The sequence below is a fragment of the Balaenoptera physalus genome (genome assembly GCF_965194825.1).
Source record: "Balaenoptera physalus genome assembly, chromosome: 9".
Classification (NCBI taxonomy): Eukaryota; Metazoa; Chordata; class Mammalia; order Artiodactyla; family Balaenopteridae; genus Balaenoptera; species Balaenoptera physalus.
This window is the reverse complement of record NC_138888.1, coordinates 72,280,911-72,307,278: the sequence shown is the minus strand read 5'-3', so window position 1 is coordinate 72,307,278 and position 26,368 is coordinate 72,280,911. Positions and strand designations below refer to the sequence as shown.

The window sequence follows — 26,368 nt, the reverse complement described above, 5'->3', positions numbered from 1 at the left end:
GATTCAGTGCCTTCACCAATGACTCGGGAGAGGCAGAGAATGTGAGGAAAATAAAGAAGTGTCCATATTTATCAAAGCACTTGACAAAGGAGAGGAGGATGCACAATTAGAGAGAACAAATCATCGGGACAGGAAGAGGGAAGGGAACGAGGCTGTGGACGGCGTGAAAAGAAGAAATCCAGTGATGGAAGAGCAGTACTATAAGATGGTAGATTAATTCGCTCTCACTGAATTGCAGTGAATCCAAACTAATATTCCAGTTCCAGTGTTTTAATCCAAGGGAATGTTGACTCAAGCACTGGTCTCTACCTGTTTTGGGATCGTCTCCATTTGTAGGCTCTTGCTCCCTTTAGGGAGGGCTGAGATCCAACAGGTATCCATGGGCAGGGCCTGACCAGGTGTTACAGTACATGTAACATACTTCACTGGGCAGTGTTTATATAATACCTGTTGCTACAAGGTTTGACTATCATCCCTACGTTCAATTATTCTTTGGTAATACAGATCTCCCTTGACTTACAATGGGGTTACCTCCTGATAAACCCAGCGTGAGTTGAAAATATCATGTCGAAAATGCATTTAATACACCTAACCTAGAGCTTAGCTTAGCCTACCCTAAACATGCTCAGAACACTTACATGAACCTACAGTTGGACAAAATCATCTAACAGAAAGCCTATTTAATAATAACGTGTTGAATAGCTCATATAATTTATTGAATACTGTACTGAAAGTGAGAAAAAAAAAAAACAAAACAGAACGGTTGTATGGGTACAGAATGGTTTTAAGTGTATCCATTGTTTACCCTCCTGATGGCAGGGCTGACTGGAAGCTACAATTCCCTGCTGTTGCCCAGTGTCACAAGAGAGGATTGTACCACACTAGGCTAGCCTAGGAAAAGATCAAAATTCAAAGTACGGTGGCTACTGAGTGAATATCTCTTTTGCACCATTGGAAACTTCAAAAATCATAAGTCGAACCATCCTAAGTCCAGAAATGTCTGTATTCTGAACCCGTTTGAACTAAAACTTTTTTTAAGTTTATTTTTTTTTTAATTAAAGTATGGTTGATGTACAATATTATACAAGTTATAGGTGTACCATAATTGTGAATTCACAATTTTTAAAGGTTATACTCCATTTATAGTTATTATAACATATTGGCTATACTCCCTGTATTGTACAATAGGTCCTTGCAGCTTATTTTATGCATAATAGTTTGTACCTCTACTCCTATATAGCCCCTCCCTCTTCCCTCTCCCCACTGGTAACCCCTAGTTTGTTCTCTATATCCATGAGTCTGCTTTTTTGTTTACTTACTAGTTTGTTCCATTTTTTAGATTCCACATATAAGCGATATCATACAGTATTTGTCTTTCTCTGTTGGACTTATTTCACTTCGCATAATACCCTCCAAGACCATCCATGTTGTTGCAAATGGCAAAATTTCATTCTTTTTTGTGGTTGAGTAGAATTTGATTGTGTATATATATACCACATCTTCTTTATTTATTCATCTGTTGATGGACACTTAGGTTACTTCCATATCATGGCTATTGTAAATAATGCTGCTATGAATATTGGGTTGCATGTATCTTTTCAAATCAGTGTTTTTGTTTTTCTGTATATATACCCAGGAGTGGTATTGCTGAGTCATATGGTAGTTCTATTTTTAGTTTTTTGAGAAAACTCCATACTGTTTTGCACATTGGCTGCACCAATTTACACTCCACCAACAGTGTATGAGGTTTACCTTTTCTCCACATCCTTGCCAACATTTGTTATTTGTGTTCTTTTTGATGATAGCCAGTCTGACAGGTGTGAAGTGATATCTCACTGTGGTTTTGATTTGCTATTCCCTGATGATTAGCGATGTTGAACACCTTTTCATGTGCCTATTAGCCAACTGTATTTTCTCTTTGGAAAAATGTCTGTTCAGGTCATCTGCCCATTTTTTAATTGGGTTGTTTGTTTGTTTGTTTGATGTTGAGTTGTATAAGCTGTTTGCATATTTTGGAAATTAAGCTTTTGTTAGTCAAATCATTTGCAAATATTTTCCCCATTCTATAGGTTATATTTTTATTTTGTTGATGGTTTTCTTTGCTGTGCAAAAGCTTTTAAGTTTAATTTGGTTGTATTTGTTTATTTCTGTTCTTATTTCTATTACTCTAGGAGACGGATTTTAAAAGATATTGCTGCAATTTATGTCAGAGTGTTCTGCCTAGTTTTCTTCTAGGAATTTTATAGTATCCAGTTTTATATTTAGGTCTTTAATCCATTTTGAGTTTATTTTTGTATATGGTGTTAGAGAATGTTCTAATTTAATCCTTTTACATGTAGCTGTTCAGCTTTCCCAGCACCACTTATTGAAGAGACGGTCTTTTCTCCATTGTATATTCTTGCCTCCTTTGTCATAGATTAATTGACCGTAAGTGTGTGGGTTTATTTCTGGATTCTCTATTCTGTTCCATTGAGCTATGTGTCTGGTTTTGTGCCAGTACCATACTGTTTTGATTACTGTAGATTTGTAAGTATAGTCTGAGGTCAGGGAGTGTGATTTCTTCAGCTCTGTTCTTCTTTCTCAAGATTTTGGCTATTCAGGGTCTTCTGGCTATTTGGGGTCTTGAGTGTTTCCATACAAATTTTAAAATTATTTGTTCTAGTTCTGTGAAAAATGCCATTGGTATTTTGATAAGGATTGCATTCAATCTGTAGATTGCCTTGGGTAGTATGGTCATTTTAACAATATTAATTTTTCCAATCCAAGAACATGGTATATCTTTCTATCTGTTTGTGTTGTCTTCAATTTTTCATTAGTCTTATAGTTTTCTGAGTGCAGGTCTTTTACCTCCATAGGTAGGTTTATTCCTAGATATTTTATTCTCTTTGATGGTAAATGGGGTTGTTTCCTTAATTTCTCTTTCTGTTAGTTCATTGTTAGTGTATAGAAATGCAACAGATTTCTGTAGAGTAATTTTTTATCCTGCAACTATACCAAATTCATTGATGAGCTCTAGTAGTTTTCTGGTGGCATCTTTAGGATTTTCTATGTATATTATCTTGTCATTTGCAAACAGTGACAGTTCTACTTCTTCCTTTCCAATTTGGATTCCTTTTATTTCTTTTTCTTCTCTGATTGCTGTGGCTAGGATTTCTGATACTATGTTGAATAAAAGTGGTGAGAGTGGGCATCCTTGCCTTGTTCCTGATCTTAAAGTAAATGCTTTCAGATTTTCACCATTGAGTATGACGTTAGCTGTGGGTTTGTCATACATGGCTTTTATTATGTCAAGGTAGTTTCCCTCTATGCCCACTTTGTGGAGAGTTTTTATCATAAATGGATGTTGAAGTTTGTCAAAAGCTTTTTCTGCATCTATTGAGGAACAAGTGCAGAGTTCAACTGGGCAAATGTTAGGCTTGAAGAAACAGACAAAAAGAAAGGGATGACCAAGGTCAGGGAGTCCTACTTGTTTAGGATTGGGGTGCCAGCAGGTTTGCAGTGGCCCCTTCCAAAAAGGATGGAAAGTTACTCCTGCATTTGGCCACAATCAATCACAGGTAAACACATTTCCCCCCATGACATTTGGACTAGTTTTTAAAATATAGTGTTTTATAGTTTTTGAAAAAGAAAGTGTGATTTAAATCTCTACTATGCCAGTCTACCAGAGTGAGAGCAAAATATCTCAGAATGTGAAACCCTGTGGTCTGACACCAGGATATGAAGTGCAGAGAAATATCAGTGGCATCAATGATTTTACGTTCTTAGATCATGATTTTTCTTGCAGATCCTACATCTTGTTGGACTTATCCTCTTACCTGGGTCACTAAGAACTTTGGGGTTATGTACTTAGCTTCTTTAACAGGACCCAGCACACGGACAGTAGTTAATGAGTAAATGAATGTTTGTGGAATGTATAAATGAATTTAAATGGCACTAAAATGGTGCCAAGGGATCTCTGAGACCTGAGAAAAATTATTCGTAGGATCCTCAGAGAATTCTATAATTGGAGGGACTTTGTAGACTGTCTAGTTTAGCCACCCTCCCTGAACATCTCAGGGAGCTCTCCACCTCACAGGATGGCCTTCTCTTCTTATGGTGAGCTCTGACCCTTACACACATCTGCTTCCTGTCACTCCCCAAATCTTTGTCTCCACCAAAATGAAAGCCATGGGCAGAATGAAATAACACTTTTGTGTTGGGTTTTATCTTCAAGCTTGTCACCAGCTTCCAATCTCTAGAGGCCCAGGGCCCCATAGTGTGGCATGACAGACCTCTTCCAGAACCATGGCTCCCCATTAGAACTCCCATCTCTCACCTTCTCCAACCTCTAATCAAATACACATGTCTGGCATCCTATTTGAAATAACTCTAATAAACAATCTGTACACTTTAAAATGGACTTCCTGGGAAGAATTCTTACCCTGAGGTGTTTTTTACTGATAGGAACCTGTAAACCTTAACATATAAGAGTGAAAAACTTTGATGGCAGATGGAACCCTCTTTACCCCTCAGATCTCACTCTGTGGGCGCTTTGTGTTGTACATTTGCATGGAGTTGGCTCTTCACCTTATTTTGTCCTGACCTTCCACTAGATGGAAGACTAGAACATTTTGCTCCCTTGCTTAGTTGCAATTCTCAGGCACTTATTTTTGAACATATTCAAGTATCTAGATAGATGTTTTTAAAAGTTCTTTCTCCCTGTTAAATATTAATGCCATAAAAAAGAAAATAATTTCCTTAGTTTTGAGAAGTACACAATTGCTACATCTTATAACTCTGCATGGGTTTCCTATAAACAGCAGGTGTAATAGAGATTCACCAGAAAGAGGCTGGGTTTTGGAGTCAGGCTGTCCAAGATTCGAATCCTAACACATGTGCCTTTGAGAAAGTCACTTCTCTGAGTCTGTTTCCTCACCTGTAACGTGAGTATAATGATACCACATTCCAGGATGCTTTTGGAGTTCATATATTCCTGGCAAATAGAGGGCACTCAGTCAATATTTATTTCCTTTTCCTCCCCAAGAAGAATTTTTGTAGAGAAACTTCCCTTTAAAAATCACTTATTTCCTTTAAAAAAATAGGTCTTCATTGACCAATCTATTAAGCTACAACAAGAAGAGTAAATCTGTACTTTGCCAGACTTTTGCAGATCGGGAAAGGGCTTTCCATCAAAGGCTGTCCCAAATTGGGGTGGTGAAGCACTTGTGTTATTAACAAGTATGAATGGGGCTGTGCCTCCACCATACACTTTGCCACCACACCGCTCTGCCTTGACTCACAAATATGACTTAACTTGGACTTGGAAATCTGATTGACTGCTAGAAACAAATGTGATTCATTCCAGCATCACCCTGGAGACACTTTGCAGCCAGCTGAGTTCATTCCATGGCTAAACCAAGTGACCCTGAAAGCCACTGTAGTCACTGCAGCAGCCCCTGGAATCATCCTTTACCAAGAGGTCAATATTCCAAAATGGGATTACAGAATACCAGGCCAGCTCCAGTGCAGAATTATTCCTTTCTCCCCCATCTTTATTTATGCTACTTATTTTACCTCCAAAATACTCTCCCTTCATGACTCAGCTTTTCAAAATTCTACATAAGATTCATTTACTTCATGAAAAGAGCTGACGATCTTTAAAATCACTCTTCCAGCCTGCAGGTCTGTCTGCCTGGATTGGGTTAGGTCTGGGAGTTTATGTTCCATTTATTTGTGTCACTTACTGTTTTTATTAGTCTTTTTTTAAAATTTAATTTAATTTTTTAATACAGCAGGTTCTTATTAGTTATCTATTTTATACATACTAGTATATATATATGTCAATCCCATTATTAGTCTTGTCTCCTTAAATATTGTAGATTGGATATTTCATGAGGTCAGGGGTCATTTCTTTGTTGACTTTGTAAGTTTCCTTGATGTTCAACACAATATTTACAATAAGATTAATTCACTGATTGATCCTCACAGAATTATTTGCCAATATCTTGCCTCCATATAAAATAATCTCTTGCCTAGGTCTCCTTCATTTTTTCATTATTTCATTTCTTCTTTCCTTCCTTCATTCATTTTTTCATTCAATAAATAATTACTAGATGCCAGTTAAGCTCTAAGCGTTGGTCTAAGCCATTGGGAAGCACAGGTGAATACTATATCCTCTTCTCTCAAGAGCTCCCAATCTTGCTGAGAAAGATGAATGACTGTGATGTAAAATGGTTAATAATCAATGACTATGACCACTGTGATATAAAGGTGCCAGTCATTAACTGGGTAAAAAAAGGTCACAGAAAGGGTCCTAGGGAAGGTGGCAATGGGGAAGCATCCTCATTTATGCATATGAATTTTTCATACAAACAATATCAGTGGGGTTGTATTCCAGGAAGAGAGAAGAATACAGCCATCTCTCAGTATCCATGTGGGATTGGTTCCAAGATTCTACAGGTACCAAAATCCATGGATGCTCAAGTTCCTTACAAGTCAGGGTTACACACCCCTTCTGCAGATGCGGAACTCACAGGTATGGAGGGCCGACAGTGTATGCAGTAGCATTGTGTGTTCAGCCATGGGGCACAGGCAGCAAGTAATCAGTGGTGGGAAGTAAGGTTAGTGAGGTAGGCAGGGGGCAGAACCATGAAGAATCCTGGAAGCCATACAGAGGAATTGGGACTGATTCCTTTGGACAGAAGTGTGTCGTCAATGACTCTTAAGTCAGAGAGATGGGACTTGCTCTCCTCTTAATCACCTTTTAATCACTCACATCATCAGCTGAATTAGACTTATCCTAAGATGCAGTTTGACGATTATGTGTTGGCTGGGCAAACCACATGCTTTTTTTTTTTTTTTTTTTTTTTAACAGAGGAAAGCTGTCTAATGACCAGCCCTGAGATAGCATTTCAGAGAACAGTCAGCACCAGGAAGGGAAAATGTACCTCATGTTCCCTGTTTAACACGCTCCTCTAGACCCACAGTGGCAAGAGAGCAGGGACCCTGTCTGTTTTGTTGACCCCTGTATCTGGGCATCCAAGTCAGGGCTGGCTCACAGAAAGTAACCAACAAATATTTGTTGAGTAAATGAATGATTTCATGAATAAACCTGAGTCAAGATCAGCTCATTTTGGAGCAGAAGTATCTCTTTTTTATTAAGCAGGAATTTGAGTCTCTTCAGTAGAAATATCTAGTCCCCAAGGAAGTTGGTTTCTGATTTATATTTCTTCTTCTCCAATCTCCACTGATGGCCAGGCTGGTGCTATAATAGTAATTAACCTCTTCTGTCTGATTTTTCCTGACACAAATATTTGTTTGTTTGTTATTTATCCTTTTGTCCAAATGAACATTCTTTTTTTTAAAAAAATTGAGCTACAATTGACATATGACATTATATTAGTCTCAGGTGTACAGTATAATAATTTTATGTTTGTATGTGTTAAGTCTAGTTACATCACAATAAGTCTAGTTAACATCCATCATCACAATAAGTCTAGTTAACATCCATCAACACACAAATTTATACTTTTCTTTCTTGTGATGAGAATTTTTAAGATCTACACTCATAGCAACTTTCAAATATGCAATACAGTGTTATTAACCATAATCACTGTGCCGTACATTACATCCCTAGGACTTATCAATTTTATAACTGGAAGTTTGTGCCTTTTGACCATCTTCATCCATTTTACTCACCCCATACCCCTGCCTCTTGGCAACCACCTATGTGTTCTCTGTTTCTATGAATTTGGTCAAATGAATATTCTTAATTCCTTCAGATAATACAAATGGTGGTACTTGGGCCAAGATCTTAATCCAGAATTTTCTCTCACTATAATTTCTTTTTGACATAGTTAAGTAGATTTAATAAATATTGTAAAAATTGTCAAAAATATTACTCAGCCATAAAAAGAAACAAAACTGAGTTATTTGTAGTGAGGTGGATGGACCTAGAGTCTGTCATACAGAGTGAAGTAAGTCAGAAAGAGAAAAACAAATACCATATGCTAACACATATATATGGAATCTAAAAAAAAAAAAAATGGTTCTGAAGAACCTAGGGGAAGGACAGGAATAAAGATGCAGACGTAGAGAATGGACTTGAGGACACGGGGAGGGGGAAGGGTAAGCTGGGACGAAGTGAGAGAGTGGCATGAACATATATACACTACCAAATGTAAAATAGATGTTAGTGGGAAACAGCTGCCTAGCACAGGGAGATCAGCTTGGTGCTTTATGACCACCTAGAGGGGTGGGATAAGGAGGATGGGAGGGAGACGCAAGAGGGAGGAGATATGGGGATATATATATATGTATAGCTGATTCACTTTGTTATAAAGCAGAAACTAGCACACCATTGTAAAGTGATTATACCCCAGTAAAGATGTTAAAAATACATATATTCTTGAGACAGATTATAGTTTAAACTGCTAAACTGCTAAATCAAAGCTTCTGGGGATGGGGGAGAAATGAAATAAATCCAGCTATTAGAAATCTCTGTTGTGGTCAGAAAAAATGCTTGATACAATTTCTGTCCTCTTAAACTTGTTGATACTTTTTTGTGTGTCCTAGTATGTGCTCTATCCTGGAGAATATTCCATGTGCACTTGAAAAGAATGTGTACTCTGGTGGTTTTGGATGTAATGTCCTGAAGATATCTATTAAGTTGAACTGCTCTATTGTGTCATTTAAGACCACTATTTCCCTATTGATTTTCTGTCTGGATGATCTGTCCATTGATGTAAGTGGGGTATTAAAATTCCCTACTATTATTGTATTACTGTCAAATGCTCCCTTTATGTCTGTTAGTATTTGCCTTATATATTTATGTGCTCCTATATTGGGTACATTTATGTTAATGAGTATAACATCCTCTTCTTGTATTGATCCGTTTAGACAAATGGATAAAGAAGATGTGGTATATAAATATATATATATATATATATATATATATGACACACACACACAATAGAATATTATTCAGCCATAAAAAAGATTGAAATGCTGCCATTTGCAGCAGTGTGGATGGACCTAGAGAATATTATACTTAGTGAAATGAGTCAGACAGAGAGAGACAAACACTTTATGATATCATTTATATGTGGAATCTAAAAAATAATACAAATGAATGTATATGCAAAACAGAAACAGACTCACAGATATAGAAAACAAACTACTGGTTACAAAAGGGGAGAATGAAGTAGGGTGGGGCAAATTAAGGGTATGGGATTGATAGATAAAAACTAGTATGTATGAAATAGATAAGTAACAAGGATATAGGGTATAGCACAGGGAATTATAGCCATTATCTTGTAATAACTTTTAATGGAGTATAATCTGTAAAAATGCTGAATCACAGTGCTGTACACCTGAAACTAATATAATATTGTAAATCAACTTTACTTCAATTAAAAAAAAAAAGAAAAGCAAAAAAATAAATAAATAAAGTATATGACCATGGCCCCTGTCTGGGAAAAAAGAAAACTGCACAATAGAAAAAAGACTAGGCATTCTTTTAATTTGCCTACAGATTCTGTTCAGTATCTAGTACAGTGGCAGTCTATAAACACGAAATCAAATTAAACATATAGAACTGGGCAAATACCTTATAACTCAAATTGATGACTGAGGGCTTTGGTCTTGTGGAGGTGTTGATAGGGTGCTTGGCAGGAGTCAGGGAAAGAGGTAGCCATCAAAGGCCACCACATCTTCTGAGAGTCCTTGATAGAATGCCACCTGCTGGACAATGTAGATCTCCCATTCTACTTTTTCTCTGAAAGAGTTGACTTACCTTATTTTCTATACATACGTATTTCTCCTCTAAGATAACTCTGCCTAGAGAGAGATACCCTGACTTCCTTGTTGAATACTAATTCCTTCCTAGTAATCATAACATTAATGAAGATAGTTTGAAGATTTGAACATACTTTTTTTTGTCATTCAATACACATTTATTTATTGCATGTAATGGAAGAGATTTATGCCTTCTCCAGGCTTATTTATAAAACAAATTTATTTTATATAGTATAAATTTATTTTCTTCATTGCTTGGTTAGCAAAAAACTAAGTTTCAAACAACTCATATGATTATTATAAATTCCAAAAGAGTTGAGTCGACTAGAGGATATTTTTCTACTTAAGTTGGACCATCTCAACTGTGGGCCTTCACATTTAGAAATCCCCTGTGGTGAGAGGATTCCCTTTTGAGGAAATGAAGACCTTAAAGGAGAATATAAAATTAAGACAAAGGTCAGAAATATTCATATGAAAGCTCTTATAAATACCTTTGTATTAATAAAATTAAGCCATAAAAATAAACATTAAATATAGTCCATCAATGACCACTCTCCCAAATTAGTAATGATGCGTGGTACATTTATTTACCTTTCTACATTTAGCTTGCCTGAAACTTTTCAGGGTCTGTCTTCCCCACTATTTCAGTAGGATGGCTGGATTTGGACATACTTGTTAGAATACTCTTAACTAAGTTATTATTACATGTAAAATTGCCAGTGTTTATCTTGATTTACCATTTCAAAAGTGAGTATAGGTTTTCGACCACCTATTAAGTTTTCCACCACCTGTTGCTGTTCATTGAAGTCACAGTTTTGGAAGATGCATGATTAGGGTAAAGGTGTAGGCGAAGACACAGATCTTTAGAACAAGCTTATCTGGACCCTTCCAGAGGCACTTACAGTCTGTGTTCTTAAGTACCTTGATCTAATCAACTGAAGTAACTATTTCATAAAATTTTTCTTCCTCAGGCCATTATCCTTCCATATTATAGAAAATATGTAGTTTACAAAAAAGAACTCATCTCCTCCTATGGACACACCAAATCTATAGCTATGAATAGAAAAAGTCCCTCTGAGGAAAACAAACAAACAAAGAGAAACTAGTTGAGCTTCCATGTTCATTGCATCATTATTCACAGTAGTCACTGTGTAGAAACAACCCAAGTGTTCACCAGTGGAGAAATGGATCAAGAAAATGTGATGATTAAATCTATAATGGAATGTTATTCAGGCTGAAATAAGAAGGAAATCCTGTCAACTGTGACAACATGGATAAATCTGGAGGGCAGTAGGATAAGTGACATAGGCCAGAGAAAGACAAGTATTGCAAGGTATCACATTTATGTGGAATCTTAAAAAAAAAGTTAGACTCACGGAAATAGAGTAGAAAAGTGATTTTCAGGGGATGGGGAATGGAGGAAATAGGTAGAGGTTGATAAAAGGTTACAAACTTTCACTTTTAAGATGAATATGTTCTGAGGATATAATGTATAACATAGTGACTATAGTTATACACTGTATTACATAATTGAAATTTGATAAGAGAATAGAACTTATGTTCTCACCAAAAATTAATTAAATAAATAAATATGTGAGGGACTTCCCTGGTGGTCCAGTGGTTAAGAATCCACCTGCCAACCTAAGTGTTCATCGACAGATGAATGGATAAAGAAGATGTGGCATATGTACACAATGGAATATTACTCAGCCATAAAAAGAAATGAAATTGAGTTATTTGGAGTGAGGTGGATGGACCTAGAGTCTGTCATACAGAGTGAAGTAAGTCAGAAAGAGAAAAACATATACCGTATGCTAACACATATATATGGAATCTAAAAAAAAAAAAGGTTCTGAAGAACCTAAGAGCAGGACAGGAATAAAGACACAGATGTAGAGAATGGACTTGAGGACACAGGGAGGGGGAAGGGTAAGCTGGGATGAAGTGAGAGAGTGGCATGGACATATATACGCTACCAAATGTAAAATAGATAGCTAGTGGGAAGCAGCCACATAGCACGGGGAGATCAGCTCCATGCTTTGCGACCACCTAGAGGGGTGGAATAGGGAGGGTGGGAGGGAGACGCAAGAGGGAAGAGATATGGGGATATATGTATATGTATCGCTGATTCACTTTGTTATATAGCAGAAACTAACACAAAAATGTAAAGCAATTATACTCCAATAAAGATGTTAAAAAAAAAAAAGAATCCGCCTGCCAGTGCAGGGGACACGGGTTCGAGCCCTGGTCTGGGAAGATCCTACATGCCGCGGAGCAACTAAGCCCGTGTGCCACAACTAGTGAAGCCCATGCACCTAGAGTCCGTGCTCCACAACAAGAGAAGCCACCGCAGTGGGAAGCCCTTGCACTGCAACGAAGAGTAGCCCCCGCTCACCACAACTAGAGGAAGCCCACACACAGCAACAAAGACCCAACACAGACAAAAAAAATAAAAATAAAAATAATAAAAATAAATTAATTATTTAAAAAATTGTAAAAAATAAATATGTGAGATGATGCTGTGTTAATTAACTCAATGGGGAGAATCCTTTCACAATGTATACACATATCAAATCATCATTCTGTATACTTTAAATATCTTACAATTTATTTGTCAATTATACTTCAATAAAGCTGAAAAGAAAAGGATACAATTATATGCTATCTACACTTTAGATTCAAAGATAAAAGTAAGTTGAAAGTTAGAAAATGAAAAAAAGATATAATATACACACAGCAATGATAAAAGAGCTGGAGTGGCTATACTGATATCCTAAAAACACAGTCTTTAAAAAAAGTTACTAGACATATAGAATGACATTTCATACACCAAAAGGGTCGATCTATTAGGAAGGTATAAAAATGATAAACTGTATGCACTTACAAAAACACTCCAAAATACATGAGACTAAAATTGACAGAATGTAAGGGAGATATGGACACTTTCTGAATAATAGCTGGAAACTTCAATACCCCACTTTCAATAACTGATAGACCAATTAGGCAGAATATCAACAAGTAAATAGAGGACTTGAACACTGTAAACCAATGCGACCCAATAGACATTTATAGAACACTCCATCCAATAGTAGCAGAATACATATGTTTCTCAAATATGTGCAAGTCACTCTTCAGGATAGCCCATAGGTTGCACTGTAAAATATACCACAATAAATTTAAGAGTACTGAAGTTATACAATGTATGCTCTGTACCTACACTGAAATGAAATTAGAAATCAATAACAGAAAGAAATTCACAAATGTATAAATTAAACAACACACTCTCTAATAACCCATGGGTCAAAGAAGAAATCACAAGGTAATTTAGAACATACTTTGAGGTGACTTAAAACAAAGATACAATATACCAAAACTTATGGGATGCAGCTAATGCACTGCTCAGAGGAAAAATTATAGGTAAATGTCTATATTAAAAAAGAAGTTCTCAAATGAGTAGCTTAACTTTCCACCTTATAAAACCAGAAAAGAAGAGCAAAATAACCTCAAATCAAGCATAAAAAGGGAGATAATAAAGCTCATACCAGAAATAAATGAATACAGAATAGAAAAACTATAGAGTAAATCAAGCATATCAAAGTTAGTTCTTTAAAAGATAAACAAAATTGACATATTTTAGCTAGGCTGACCAAAAGAAACAGAAAGAAGACTCAGTTACTAAAATCAGAAATGAAAGAGAGGGTATCACTACCAAACTTACAGAAATAAAGGGGATTACTATGGGAATACTATGAATAAGTATGTGCCAACAAATTAGATAGTCTAGGTGAAATTGACAGCTTCATAGAAAAACATAAATTACTGAAATTGAAGAAGAAATAGAAATCTGAATAGACCTATAACAAGTGAAGAGATTGAATAAGAAACTTCTCAAGAAAAAAAAGCCCAGGTGCAGATGGCTTCAGTGGTGAATTCTAAAAAACATTCAAGGAAGAACTAATACAATTCTTCACAAATTCTTCCAAAAAATAGAAGAGGAGGAAACACTTCCCCATATATTCTGAGAGTCTAGTATTACCCTAATCCCAAAACCAGACAAAGATATCACAGGAAAAGAACGCAACAGACCAATATCCCTTATGAATACAGAGCTAAAAATCTTCAACAAAACGCTAACAAACTGATTCCAGCAACATGTTCCATGAGAGTAAGATTGGCTTAACATATTAAAATCAATTAAGGTAAGACATAATAATAGAACAAAGGACAAAAACCATAAAATGTCTCAACAGATACAGAAAAAGCGTTTGACAATTCGAACACCCTTTCATGATTAAAAAAACAAAAGCAAACAAACAAAAACACTCAACAAACAAGGCATGAAAAGAAGTGTCCTCAAACTGATAAAGGGCATCCAAGAAATGCCTACATTTACATCATACTTAATGGTGGAAGACTGAATGCTTTCCCCTTAGATGAGGAACAAGACAAGGATGCCTGCTTTCACTATTTCTATTCAGCTTTGTACTGGAGGTTCTAGCAAGGGAAATTAGGCAAGAAAAAGAAATGAATAAAAGGCATCTAGATTGGAAAGGAAGATGTAAAACTATTTCTATTTCAGATGATATGATCTTGTATATAGAAAATCCTAAGAAATCTGCTGGAAAAAATAATCCTTAATAAACAAGTCTAGCAAGGTTGCAGGATGCAAAATCAATATAGAAAAATCAATTTTACTTCTATACACTACCAATGAACAATACAAAAATGAAATTAAAAAGATAATTCCATTTACAAAAGCGTCAAAATATAAAATACTTAGGAATAAATTTAATACAAGAAGCGCAAGATTTTTACACTGAAAACTATAAAACATTGTTGAAAGAAATTAACAAAGACTTAAATAAATGGAAATACATTGCATGTTCATGGATCAGAAGATTTAATATTGTTAAACGACAGTAATATCCAAATTGATCTATAGATTCATGCAACTCCTATCAAAATCCCAGCTAGTTTGTTTCCATATGTTGACAAGCTGATTCTAAAATTCATATGGAAATGCAAGAGACCAAGAACAGTCAAAAAATATTGAAAAAGAAGACCAAATTGGAGGACTTACTTCCCACTTTCAAAAGCCACAGTAATCAAGACAGCATGGTACTGCCATAGGAATAGACATATAGATCAATGGAAGAGGTTTGACAATCCAAAAACCACTCTTACATTTATGGTCAATTGATTTTCTAAAAAAAAGTGTCAAAGAAATTCAATGGGGAATATTATCCTCAACAAATATCCATTAGATATCCACAGGCAAAGAATGATGTTGGTCTTCTTCCTTTTCTTCAAAGAAGACATACAAATGGCTAATAAGCTCTTGAAGAGATGCTCAGCATCATTAGCCATTAGGGATATGCAATACAAACTGCAGTAAGATATCACTTTATACTACTAAGGAGGCCATAATAAAAAGGATAAGCAATAACAAGTGATGACAAGCATGTGGGAAAATGAGATCCCACATACACTGATGGAGAGAATGTAAGATGGTTAAGGTACCTTGGAAAACTGTTTGGCAGTTAGAGTGGATTTTTGTTTCATTTAATTAACAAATCTTTCTCAAATCCCTGACACGTGCCGGTCATTTGTACTAAGGGCCCAGGATACAAGATAGCTAAACTGTCATCCTTATTATTACATGAAGAGAGATCTGTAAACAAAAGATCGCAATACAGTGTGCCACGTCCTACGTACTAGGCTTGATGTTGGAATAAAGGAAGAGAATAGCAAGGAGCTCAGAATGACTGAAGGGGTGTGTCAGGAGCTTGAACCATGCAGAGCAGATAAGGTGTAATCCTCTAGGCCACTGAGAGCCACTGAATGACTTTAAGCAGGAAGTGGCAGTAGCACATCTGCTCTGTCAAAGAACCCTTGTGGTGATAGCCTGGAGTACGAACTGGAGAAAGACAATGAAGACCTAACCTATGGCATTATCCATGGGATGGACAGAAATATATAGATTCAAGTGACATCACTGAAGTAAACTCTAGGGGGATTTAGTAATCACTTGAATGTGGGGTGAGGGAAGTGGAGAAATAGTAAATGGTTCTCAGATAGTGGTATGCCAGTAAATGTTTAGCAACTGGCTCCCTGAAAAAGTGTGCATATATAAAAGTACATAAGTTTATTATAAATTTTACTGATATAAAGTATGTGTAGTACATAATTTTTAAAAAAATAATAAAAGTATGCAGTATTCTTCCCTGTAAATTTCATTTGGCCAATTGATTCTCACAGAATGCTTTCATTTCATTAATTTTTGCTGAACTCATATCTGTGGCTCATCTATAGTTGCAATCCACCCATAGTTTGACAAATGAAGTTGCATGCCAACCTGCTAACACTTTACCCAATAGAATTATTTCCACTAAGTCTGACAGGTGGCCTGCTATTAAACTATTTCCCACCCTCCTACAAGTAATATTCAGTAAACTGAAACTTCTTCCAGCTTCAGCACTAGACACGAAAAGTTAATGCTTTTAACTTGCATTATTAACACTTTTCTCCATCACTTTCTTAAGAATAGACAGACCAAAAAAAACCCATCAAGCCCTGATGTTCAGCATTTGCCAGTTTCCATGGTGAAAATGTTCCCACTGCAACTGATTTCAAGCTGCCTATGTCATGTCACGAACCAGGGAGTTAGGAAGCAATGCATAGAACACCCATGATATAAGATTTCCAACATACAGGTACAATATAAACTCGAGGGCCTAGGAAACAGTAAAACTATTGGGAAATGGTGATTTTTCAAATATTTCTGACCTTTGGTTTTAGCATAATTTATTAAATTATAATTTTATATAGTTTAAATTTTAATGATGACTGTGATTTAACAACTGGTTTGCAAAGTTCTGAGTTTGTAAAAATTGGCTTGTGGGAGCTGATATGAGCTGGCTCCACACCCCGCTACCAGCAGATGGTCTGGCTTGGGTGACAACTTGGAACTGAGGATGAAAGGACATGCACTTTGGATCAGGTTACTACAGCATCACAAAAACACAAAGTTAATCTTTTTTCATATGTGTAGCAATATTGGACTCAGTTCATATATCAAGAGCACCACCAACAAAAACTTCTGGCTTAAACAAGATAGAAGTTGGTTTCTCCAAATGTATGGACACCAAGGGGGGAAGGCGGGGGCAGGGGTTGGTGGTGGGATGAATCGGGAGATTGGGATTGACATATATACACTAATTTATATGAAATAGATAACTAATAAGAAACCTGCTTTATAAAAAAATAAAAACAACAACAACAACAACAGAAAGTGCTAGTTTGGCACATATTGAATGAATAAATGCACCGCACCCCCCCCCCCCAAAAAAAGAAGTTGGTTTCTCTCTCAGGTAAATCCAAAGGGAGACTGCCTAGGCTGGTATAGTGCCATGTTTCCATTTAAATATCATTGACCGAAACATAGTTACATGGCGCTTCTAGATTCATAGAAGACTAAGGAATATAGTCTTTCAGCTGGATGGCAATGCCTGGCTATGAATCAGAGTTCACATTATTAAAAATAAACAGATGAATGAATATTAGGAAGCAGCTTGCAGTCTCTATCCCGAAGTTTTCATTATTTTTCCATTGACTTACCAAGGATAATGGGAAGAAAACACAATACACCTTTAAGGTGTATTAAGAGCTCAACCCACTCAGAGAACAACATTTGAGTACCTAAAGTGTGTTCTGTTCCAGTCCGACCGGGTCTGCCATCATCAGACCTGGCATGGGCTGTGCCCCAAATAGGCTGGAGACATTTTCTCCTCATTATCACCTTGTTAAGCAACCCCCTGCCTCTGAGGCATGTTCTGGGATCTTAACGAGGTGATAATGAGGAGAAAAATGATGTGGCAGTTCTTGGTCTGGTCTAGTCCTCATAGTTCAGAGGAGACCCAAGCTTTAATTAAAAATACTTCGCTTTGATATAAAACTTTCAGAAGACATATATTTTCAATGTGCCTGATTAGAAGGAAACAGGGAGAAATGTGTGTTTCTATAATGCATATCTTGGAGATGTCTTTTCTCACTATCCAAGCAAAGAGAGGTGTATTCCTTGATATTACAAGAAAAGACACAAAATTGAACAGATAGGGGTGGGGAAAGTGGGGAGAGAAAACAGACTTGAAAAAGAAGTCTAGGCATTCTACATCTTACAGACAGAACATCTAGATTTTCCCTCCATTTTCATCTTACCATTTGGTGCTCTGTGGGCCTATTCTCTCTAGAAAAGAGTTTCAGTATATCTGTGTGTTCCGTCCACTAGTGCCACTTCAACTCATCATACAAACCAAATAATTCATTTAAAATGTGAAAGGCTTATATGATATTTGAAGAATATACTTCACAGTGATTAATTTGAAGGGCTTCCTTTATTTCTTTAGAATGTAATTTTGGATTGTTTGCTAAATGTAAAGGATAGCTTCTTTATTGCCTACAAATGATATTAAAATCAACTTCATCAGTGTTAAAGATAGTCAGTGATCACTTCTGCTTGATGGGGAAATCTATCAGTAAATGCATGCATTTAAATGGTCTTTCTTCTTAAGAGGTCAAAATACTTCCCTGACTTTCAGGTGTTCTCAGTTTATCTCAGTGAGATAGTTAATAAAGAAAGAAGGAAGGAAAGAAAATTTATAGCCCCTGTGTTACACATGGTGACATGGAGTACTCCTTTTCACGAAGCAAAGCATTGGATCACAGCCCGGAAGACCCATCAGCACTGTTTCCCAGTGGCCGTCTATCTTCATGACAAATCCTGACCACCCAACAGTCCATTTGGCTGTGGTGAACACAGGGGGACGAAGAGAAATGGCCAAAACCCACCATGCTGACACACCATCATGCCTCAGTCCATTTGTTCAGTTGTGCTTAAAGTCTGAAGCAAATGGAGTTGAAGGAATTTTCCCAAGGCCAGTTCCTCGTAAATGATAGATTCACTTCTTCACCTATTTGGCCATGTCACACAGTTGATTAAACTATTCCACAGACAATCCCATTTTATTATTAGAAAGTCATTGCACCTTCACCTGATTTTATTTTCTGGTCAGTCCCTCTGTGGCCCATCAGTGTCACGATCACTCTTCTTTACACGCTCTCATAAAGAAAAAAAAATTCCAAAACAGTATTTTTCTATCTGAACTAAGCTACTTCTCAATAAGGAACTTTCAAGATTGCTAATGCATGAAGCGTCTTGCTAACATCTGATCTTGATTTCTTCTATTAACTTCATTTCCAGTTTTCTAAATATTTGATTAAAACTTAAGAAACAAGAGTTCTATGGCTTTGTTTTCATTGGCAGGTGGAAGTTGGAGATCACTTCTAAATGGGTATAATCAACTCCAGTTTGTCTGTTTTCATGGAGAAACACAGGAGCAAGGATTATTCTAAGTAGTAGATGATCAAAGACATATTCATGTCTTCTTGAATAATCGAAATTTTCTTGTGAAGATGCTACATTAATTTTTATCCTCTGACCTTTTATCAAACAATTGTGAAGAAAGAAGTATAAAAATCACAATCTGAGTAGCAAAGGAAAAGCTCAAACATTCCCCCAACATAAAACACATTGATGATGAGTGAACCTCAGTGGAACACTGGTTTTTCTAAATATATTTTACACTTTAAAGCCAGATTGTTTTCTGCCTTTAATGAGTGTACAATACAGATTTGACAGACACAGAATCAATACGAATAGCATTTCTATTTAGCTTGAGTCTAGAGAAATAGCCTGTTCTTTCAGAAAAGCATTCCTGTTAAAGAAGAATAATTTCACTCTCATTTCTCATCATATGGAAAGTGACAAGATTGAATTAAAGCAAATACTCAGATTTTTACATATCCAATTACCCTGAAGCCAGGATCTAGACTAGCAAATTAGAGTACTGTGTAAATTTCTCTAGCAAATTTACAACCAAGCAGATTATTTTGCTGTTTAAATAGTAGGGATTGAACAAACCCTCCAAACATCAGGTAACTGTGAAACCCCGGCACTAATGTTACTCTTTCAACATCAGCTAGAGCACGAATGAGGAATTATAAATGGCACTAGAGGTGGATGTCAGTTTTGATTTCTAGTCCTAAATCGGCCACCAAAGAGATGTGTGGCCCTAGGCAAATTACTTCACCTCTGTTGGCCTCAGAATCCTCATCTATAAAATGTGAAAGGTGCGTTAAGTGACTTTTAAAATCACTTCTAGTTCTGTGGGGTTTATGCCCAGGAGGAGAAAGTGAGGGCGACAGATCCCCTCGAGCAATATGCTCAGGGTTTTGTAATAAAACCCAGTCCGGAATCATCCTCTCCCTTTGCTCTAATTATGTCCTTTCTTTCCCACGCACTCCTCAGCACACCATTAGGAAGTACAATGAGGAAGAAAGAAAAACCTTCTGTTGCATGCAAAAAGCAGATCTGCCCGTGGTCAAGGGTTGGGTGAGATGGAGCCTTTCGCTAACGATATCGGATTATATTTTAATTAGATGTCAAGTTCTAAAACCACGGAGCCGACGTGATAAAGAGCAGGCTATTCAGTGTCCCAGTTTCGGAGTCCCGATATCTCTTAATTTATGGACTGATAATCTCCTGGTAATTCTCGGGGTGCTGCCGCCGAGTAAACATTCCAAATTCTCTCCTGCTCCGCCTGGATTTGCTCCCGGCCCGTCCCGGAGTTTCCCCATCCTGCCCGGCTCGGCTCAGGCTCAGCTCCTTTAGAGCCAGCGCCTCCCCTCGCAGCCAAACCGCCGGCCTCTGCTGGAGCCGGGCGGGGAGCGGACCGCAGCGCATCTGCCGCGGAGCCTTTGGTGGAAGTGTGGCCAATTAGTCACACGTTTGGTGTTCTAATTAGGCGAGGCTGGGACTTTGGAAAATGTGCTGTTGATTTAGGTACTTCCTCAAACAATGCGAAATTGTGTTATGTGAAATTCAATTAGTCTTTTTCTAAACGTTTCCACATCTGTTCTTCTTTAAGCCTGAAGTGATGAGGAGAGAAAGAGAAGTGAAAAGCCAGAGTCTCCACTGGTGAAATATGTTAGGCCTCAGGGACCAGCCCTTTCCCAGCATTTGACCCTGAACAGTGATATACAGGAAGGAACAAAGTTGGAGAGCTATCATGGTGAAGCCCTTTTAAATAAATCATTAGAGAAGAAATACTGCAACTGCACGGGAATGTAATCTCGTATGATGGCCATAAACTCAGCTTTGTTTGAAAATGGATGGCATGGGGGAGGAACCATTAAGAAGTAAATGATTATAAATTCTGCCTTAAAGGTAGTCTTTGTGGCCATTCTGGTTATATTTTTATAAAGATTCTTTAAAAAAAAAACTTTTGGTTTAATATTTCATGTCTGGGACCACCGTCATGAGTTTTTGTCCCCTCATTATCTACTGAAATTTTCCATAGGAAGTTGAGAACAGCCTGAAATCTCAAAACACTTGAGGATTAAAAAAAAAAAAAAAAAGTAGGAAGAAGAAGAAGGAGAAGGAGGAGGAGGAGAAAGACAGGGAGAAGAGGAAGGCAAGATTCCACTTGGTCCAGAATGTTTCATAGTTCCCGCCTGAGCCACTACTGTCTCCTCGTGCTGGTGTGTCGCTTTGATCTTCGCAGCTCTGTGGCAAGCTGCGCCAACCCGGAGTCCCTCGTTCTCTAATTTGCTAGAGATGCTGGGATATTGCTTCATAGCATCTCTTAATGCCAGCACTCTCCCAGCAGCGCATCTAACACCATGTCCAGTGTGTGTTTTCACGTGGTAGCACACTTGGCATATCCACTGACTTTGCCAAGAGACAGGTGGCATGGCTCGAAACCGCAGGCTGCCGCAGGTGAAGAGATACATGCATTTGATCCTTGTTTCTGTTATCACCTTTTCAGTGACTAACATTTCAAAACCTTATCTGTGGCTGGCAGCCCATGTTTCAGTTTTTGTCAAAGCCCGGATATAGACTGTACCGTTTTCCAATGATATATCTCCATAAGATTTGTGGAATGCTAAAGGTGGAGTTGTCAACACTACTTTATGGCACCTCGGTGCATGTCAGAAAAGGAAAATATTTTCAAAAGTGATAGCATTATTTTGACTGATGACATGCTCTTTTAAGACAAAGACTTATTTAAATTAAAAAATTTCAAGAAAAGAAGCCCAAACGAGGCATTACCAGTAAGCAAGGTGATTTATCTGGTGTCTAGGGCTCACGAATGAGAGAAAGGAAGATTAAAAAACTAGAATGATAACACATTTAAAGCTAGTCTGGGTTTGCAATTTTTGTTAACTAAAAAGCATCTTGAATTTGATTACTCATTTAAATTCCCATTCACCAAAGGGATTACGTTCCTCTGAAGATAAACAACAAATATTTCCAGAATATAATAAACCAAATGAACAAAAGGAAGATGCAAACAATTTAATACATTTAAGTAAAATAAAATATAGCCTGTATGGTTTTCAGAATCAGTTTAAAATTCTATGTAATGGAGGTTACAGCAACATGTAAATAAATTGGTTTTTTATTCTAGAAGATATCTGTAAACCTTAAGATTTCAATAAGATTGTCTAAAATCTGGTTTTGGAATCTTGGTTGGTAATTATTGTCTATTTATCGTTTTCCCACTTATGGGATTATTTACCAATATTATAACCTCCACAACTATTGTTGAATAGAAACTCTGCTTTAGTTCCTCAATTTATCTTTACCTGCTTTGTTTGTGACTTAATAAAGTTGGATTAACTATGAGACAACATTAACCTCACAGAGCAACATTATTTGATTTTTAAAAAACTGTTTGTAAAAGGAACAACAAACTTTAAGCTGAACGTTGATAAAAGAGAGCATTTAAATCATGGCTTCTGTAAAGACAAACGAGCCCCGTCTTGTGCTACTTAAAGTCTCGATCAGATCATCCATCATTGCTGAATTTTTGCTCTTCTTGTAGCATTTAAATAAGATCACTGTGGACCTGTCCACTCTGGCTAGCCTGAATAAAATTAGCCCATGTCACCTTGCTTCCTATTGGCTTCTCATTAGATGGCGATGCCTGGGTTATCAGTTAACAAAATGACATCACTCATCTCCATGTTCTGTGAGCATATATGCTATGATTAGTACATGTCAAATGACTTGCAGTTATAACCAGCACAGATTCAAAACCATTCTTCCCCCTAAAATACCAGTCTTGGGGAGAAGCATCATCAGAACGCTGTGGACTAACTTCATGTTCCAGCGACCAAATGTCTAAAATAGTTTTCTCTAGGTTATTAGTTCAAATAAAAATTAAACTTCATGTAACAATGGCAGGTCTCTGGGGAGAGACGGGCAGCAGGTCTGCAGATGTTGCCACTCCAGGTCTGCAGCAGGTCTGCCCCTTGCCTTTGGAGAGCTGTGCTTGGTCAGCTGAGGGGCACCCGTGCTCTCCTTATTTGCACAGAGTGGCATTCAGAGTCAGTTTTCAATGCATCCCACATGTGTTTGCCTTTTGCTGACTCTGAGTTGGCCTTGTGCTGGGCCAGGCCTGGCTCTGGGGTTATCTTTTATTTTGATAGACAAGATGTCATATGTTCTGTTCTCCTTTCACAGCACAATTGTGAATGATACCAATTAACTATATACGTAGATTTTTGCCATGTATAAATAATATCTTGAAACTAATTTTTCTAGTTTTAAAACTTAAAATTGCTCTCCTAAACTCTTGATTTTTTATTTAAATTGTTGCCTATTTCCTGGCTTATTTGGAGAGTGAATTCTATAAGGGCAGGCATTGCTGTCATACATGTCTATTTCCTCGTGCCATAATTTACTGAACACATATTATCTATTGATTTGTTTTGATTGATGATCCTAAGTGCTACTGAGTTTGTGCCATAGCATGATGGCCACAAATTCCACATCTCCAGATGTTAAGACCACCTCAGAATTGGATCCCAGACCCCAAACACCCCTAGTTTCTTTTGTCTTCTGTTGTTAGGCTGGTGCTACCAATGATTTTCATGTGTATTTTACACTTGGGGTCTGGGATGGCTGGGAAATTATAGAACAATAGATTTCCTAGATACACTCAGAGGGGAACCAACTAACAAAATTGAAGCACAGGACAGCATCGGAGATGGAAAATTATATTGATGGATTAAGAAAAACTAATTCATCTAGAAAGAACTAAAACATAAATAAGAGTTAAGTTGTCAAAACACAAGACAAGTCACACACAACATAGAATTAAGTGCCTGACTCTGATGGATGGGTAGGGTGTGAATAAATGGAGGAGATTAAAAAAGGTATTTCTAGGCATTTCTGGTACAGAGTTTGACATGAGCTAAGTAAGGCAAGAAAACAATTAAGGTGGTTGTCTTCACACCTCATGGGTTTCTCCTTCTCCATCTCCTTCCTCTTCATCTTCCTGATCTCCAAAGCCTCAATCTTCAGACCTCTTCTCTACTTTACATACCCTCACACCCTAGGGGATGACGTTCAGTTCTACTGCTTTAAAAGCCATTTGCATAGTGATAATTTCCCAATTTTTATCTTTCCTGGCTTAGATATCCTGCTTATTCAACATCTTTATTTGTATGTCAAATAGCATGTCAAAGCTATACAAAATTGCCCCAAATTGAACTTTTGATTTCCCAGCTCCTGCCTCTAAAATCTGCTCCCCAAATCATTTAATGAATATTTTATTCTCTCATTTGCTTCTATCAAAAATCTTACAGTCATGTCTCACTTCTCTTTTTCTCTCGTTCTGAATCTAACCCATCAACCACTCTTCCCACTCCTCTTTCAAAATATATCCAGAATCTAATGACTTCTCATTACCCTCGTGCCACTATTCTGGGCCAAATTGTCATTCCCTCTCACTGGGATGATTGCAATAACTGGCTACTCTCAGACCGAACCAGAGTGTTCCTCTTAGAAAGAACATCAGGTCTTGTTATTTTTTGCTCAAACCCTCTCATGGCCTTCCATGTGTCTCATTGGAAAAGCCAAAGTCCTTACCATGGCTTAATCCGTCCTACCCGAGTTCACTCTCCTGTTATCTGTTTGTTCCTCTGCTATCACATCCTCCTCATTCACTCCACCCCGGCCACACTGGCCCCCTTGCTCTCCTTGAAAACTCCAAGCACATTCCCACTGCCAGGCCTTGGCATGTGCTGTTCCCTCTTCCACTGTCTATCCACATGACCTGCGACCTAGCTTCCCTCCACTCATCTCTGCTCAAGCAGTGCCTCACTAGAGACTACCATGACCTCCCCTCCCTACATAAAATACCTCCCGAGCTTCTAGCTCCCTCTGTGCTTTATTTATCTTCATAGCCCTTATCAATACCAGTCTCATTAAATTTATTTGTTTGTCTGTCTCTTCCCTCTAGAGTATAAACTCCTTCAGGTCATGAACTTCATCTACCTTGTTCAGAGATATAATCCTGAGTGCCTGGAATAATGTCTGGACCATAATAGGTGCTTAATAAATATCTATTGAATAAATGAATAAATGAAGGATGACAGAGAATAGATGGATTTTTAGCTAGACAAAGAATTTTCCTTGGGAAGTCCTGGGTCATCATGTTGGAAAGTCAGCATGGACTCAGATGGTGGGAAACCTTTAATATTAGAGGGAAAAGTATGGATTTTATTCTCTAAGTGTACCTATTCAAACTTTTTAAGTGGGGATGTACATCATGAACACAAAATTTGTGGGTTACCAGTCTGGTGATACCATAAATTGTAAGGTGGATTTTAAAGTTGATTGGAGACTTTCTCAGTAATCCAGGCTTTAAAACCCTTGACCAAGGGTATAAATGCAGCCTTTAGATGAAATTAACTATAAGTTGAAATATACTTATCATTTCAAAGAACTATACTTCTTAAAGCAGGAATAAGAATGTCTAAGTCATTGAAATCCTGCTAAGGTCCAGACTAGAGGTTTGGGTAGCATCCACTTAGCCACAGATATCCAGTGAGATGTAAAAAACCTCATTTAGCTATCCAGAGAGATTGCCTCCTCAATGCTCAAAACAGCTGCATTTCTAGAAACAAGAGGATCTCTTTTCTACTTTCCTTCAGTTGGATGGCATTCCTCACCTGTGCTCATCTGAGCAGCCAGAGGTTTCTGGAACAAAAGATGTGACCCTCAGGAGAAGAGGAATGGGATGGATGAACAGTGCTGAGAACTTGCCTGGGGAAGGTTTCATCAGGCTGTCGGCTCACTTGAAAAGACAGTCAAGAGACTATGGCGCGTGGGATCCCACATCCTTGAGCAAAAAGGTAATGACAGTGAAGTAGACTCTGAGGATTCCCCTGGCTCCAGTGTTTCTGTGTTTTGTTGAAGTGACTAATTTATCCTTTTAGGTGCTCACTTCTTAAACTTTACCCCAAGAATCAGAGATTTATCATCTTCATCTCCGGAGACTACACGTCTACTTTCTTAATTCAGCTTCTTGAAGATCTAGAATTTCTCCAATGTGGGAGTGTCTCTCTTTCCAGACATTGGCTTTTATAATGGGTGATCCAACTGGGGGGAGTTTGGTTGTTGTTTTTGTTGTTTTTCCTATGTTAGAAAGAGGTTCTCATTCGAAAGAAATGCATCTTGAGTAGG

General features: G+C 37.4%; 1 long non-coding RNA gene across 1 annotated transcript in view; it reads left to right on the top strand.

Annotated features, from left to right (window-relative positions):
- The first annotated feature begins 22,197 nt into the window (after positions 1–22,197).
- The window catches only part of LOC309666544, a 32,061-nt gene continuing 27,890 nt past the window's right edge, over positions 22,198–26,368 (top strand). The window contains exon 1 of the long non-coding RNA XR_014267161.1: positions 22,198–26,037. This is a non-coding gene — a long non-coding RNA (uncharacterized lncRNA). The remainder of the gene's footprint in view (positions 26,038–26,368) is intronic.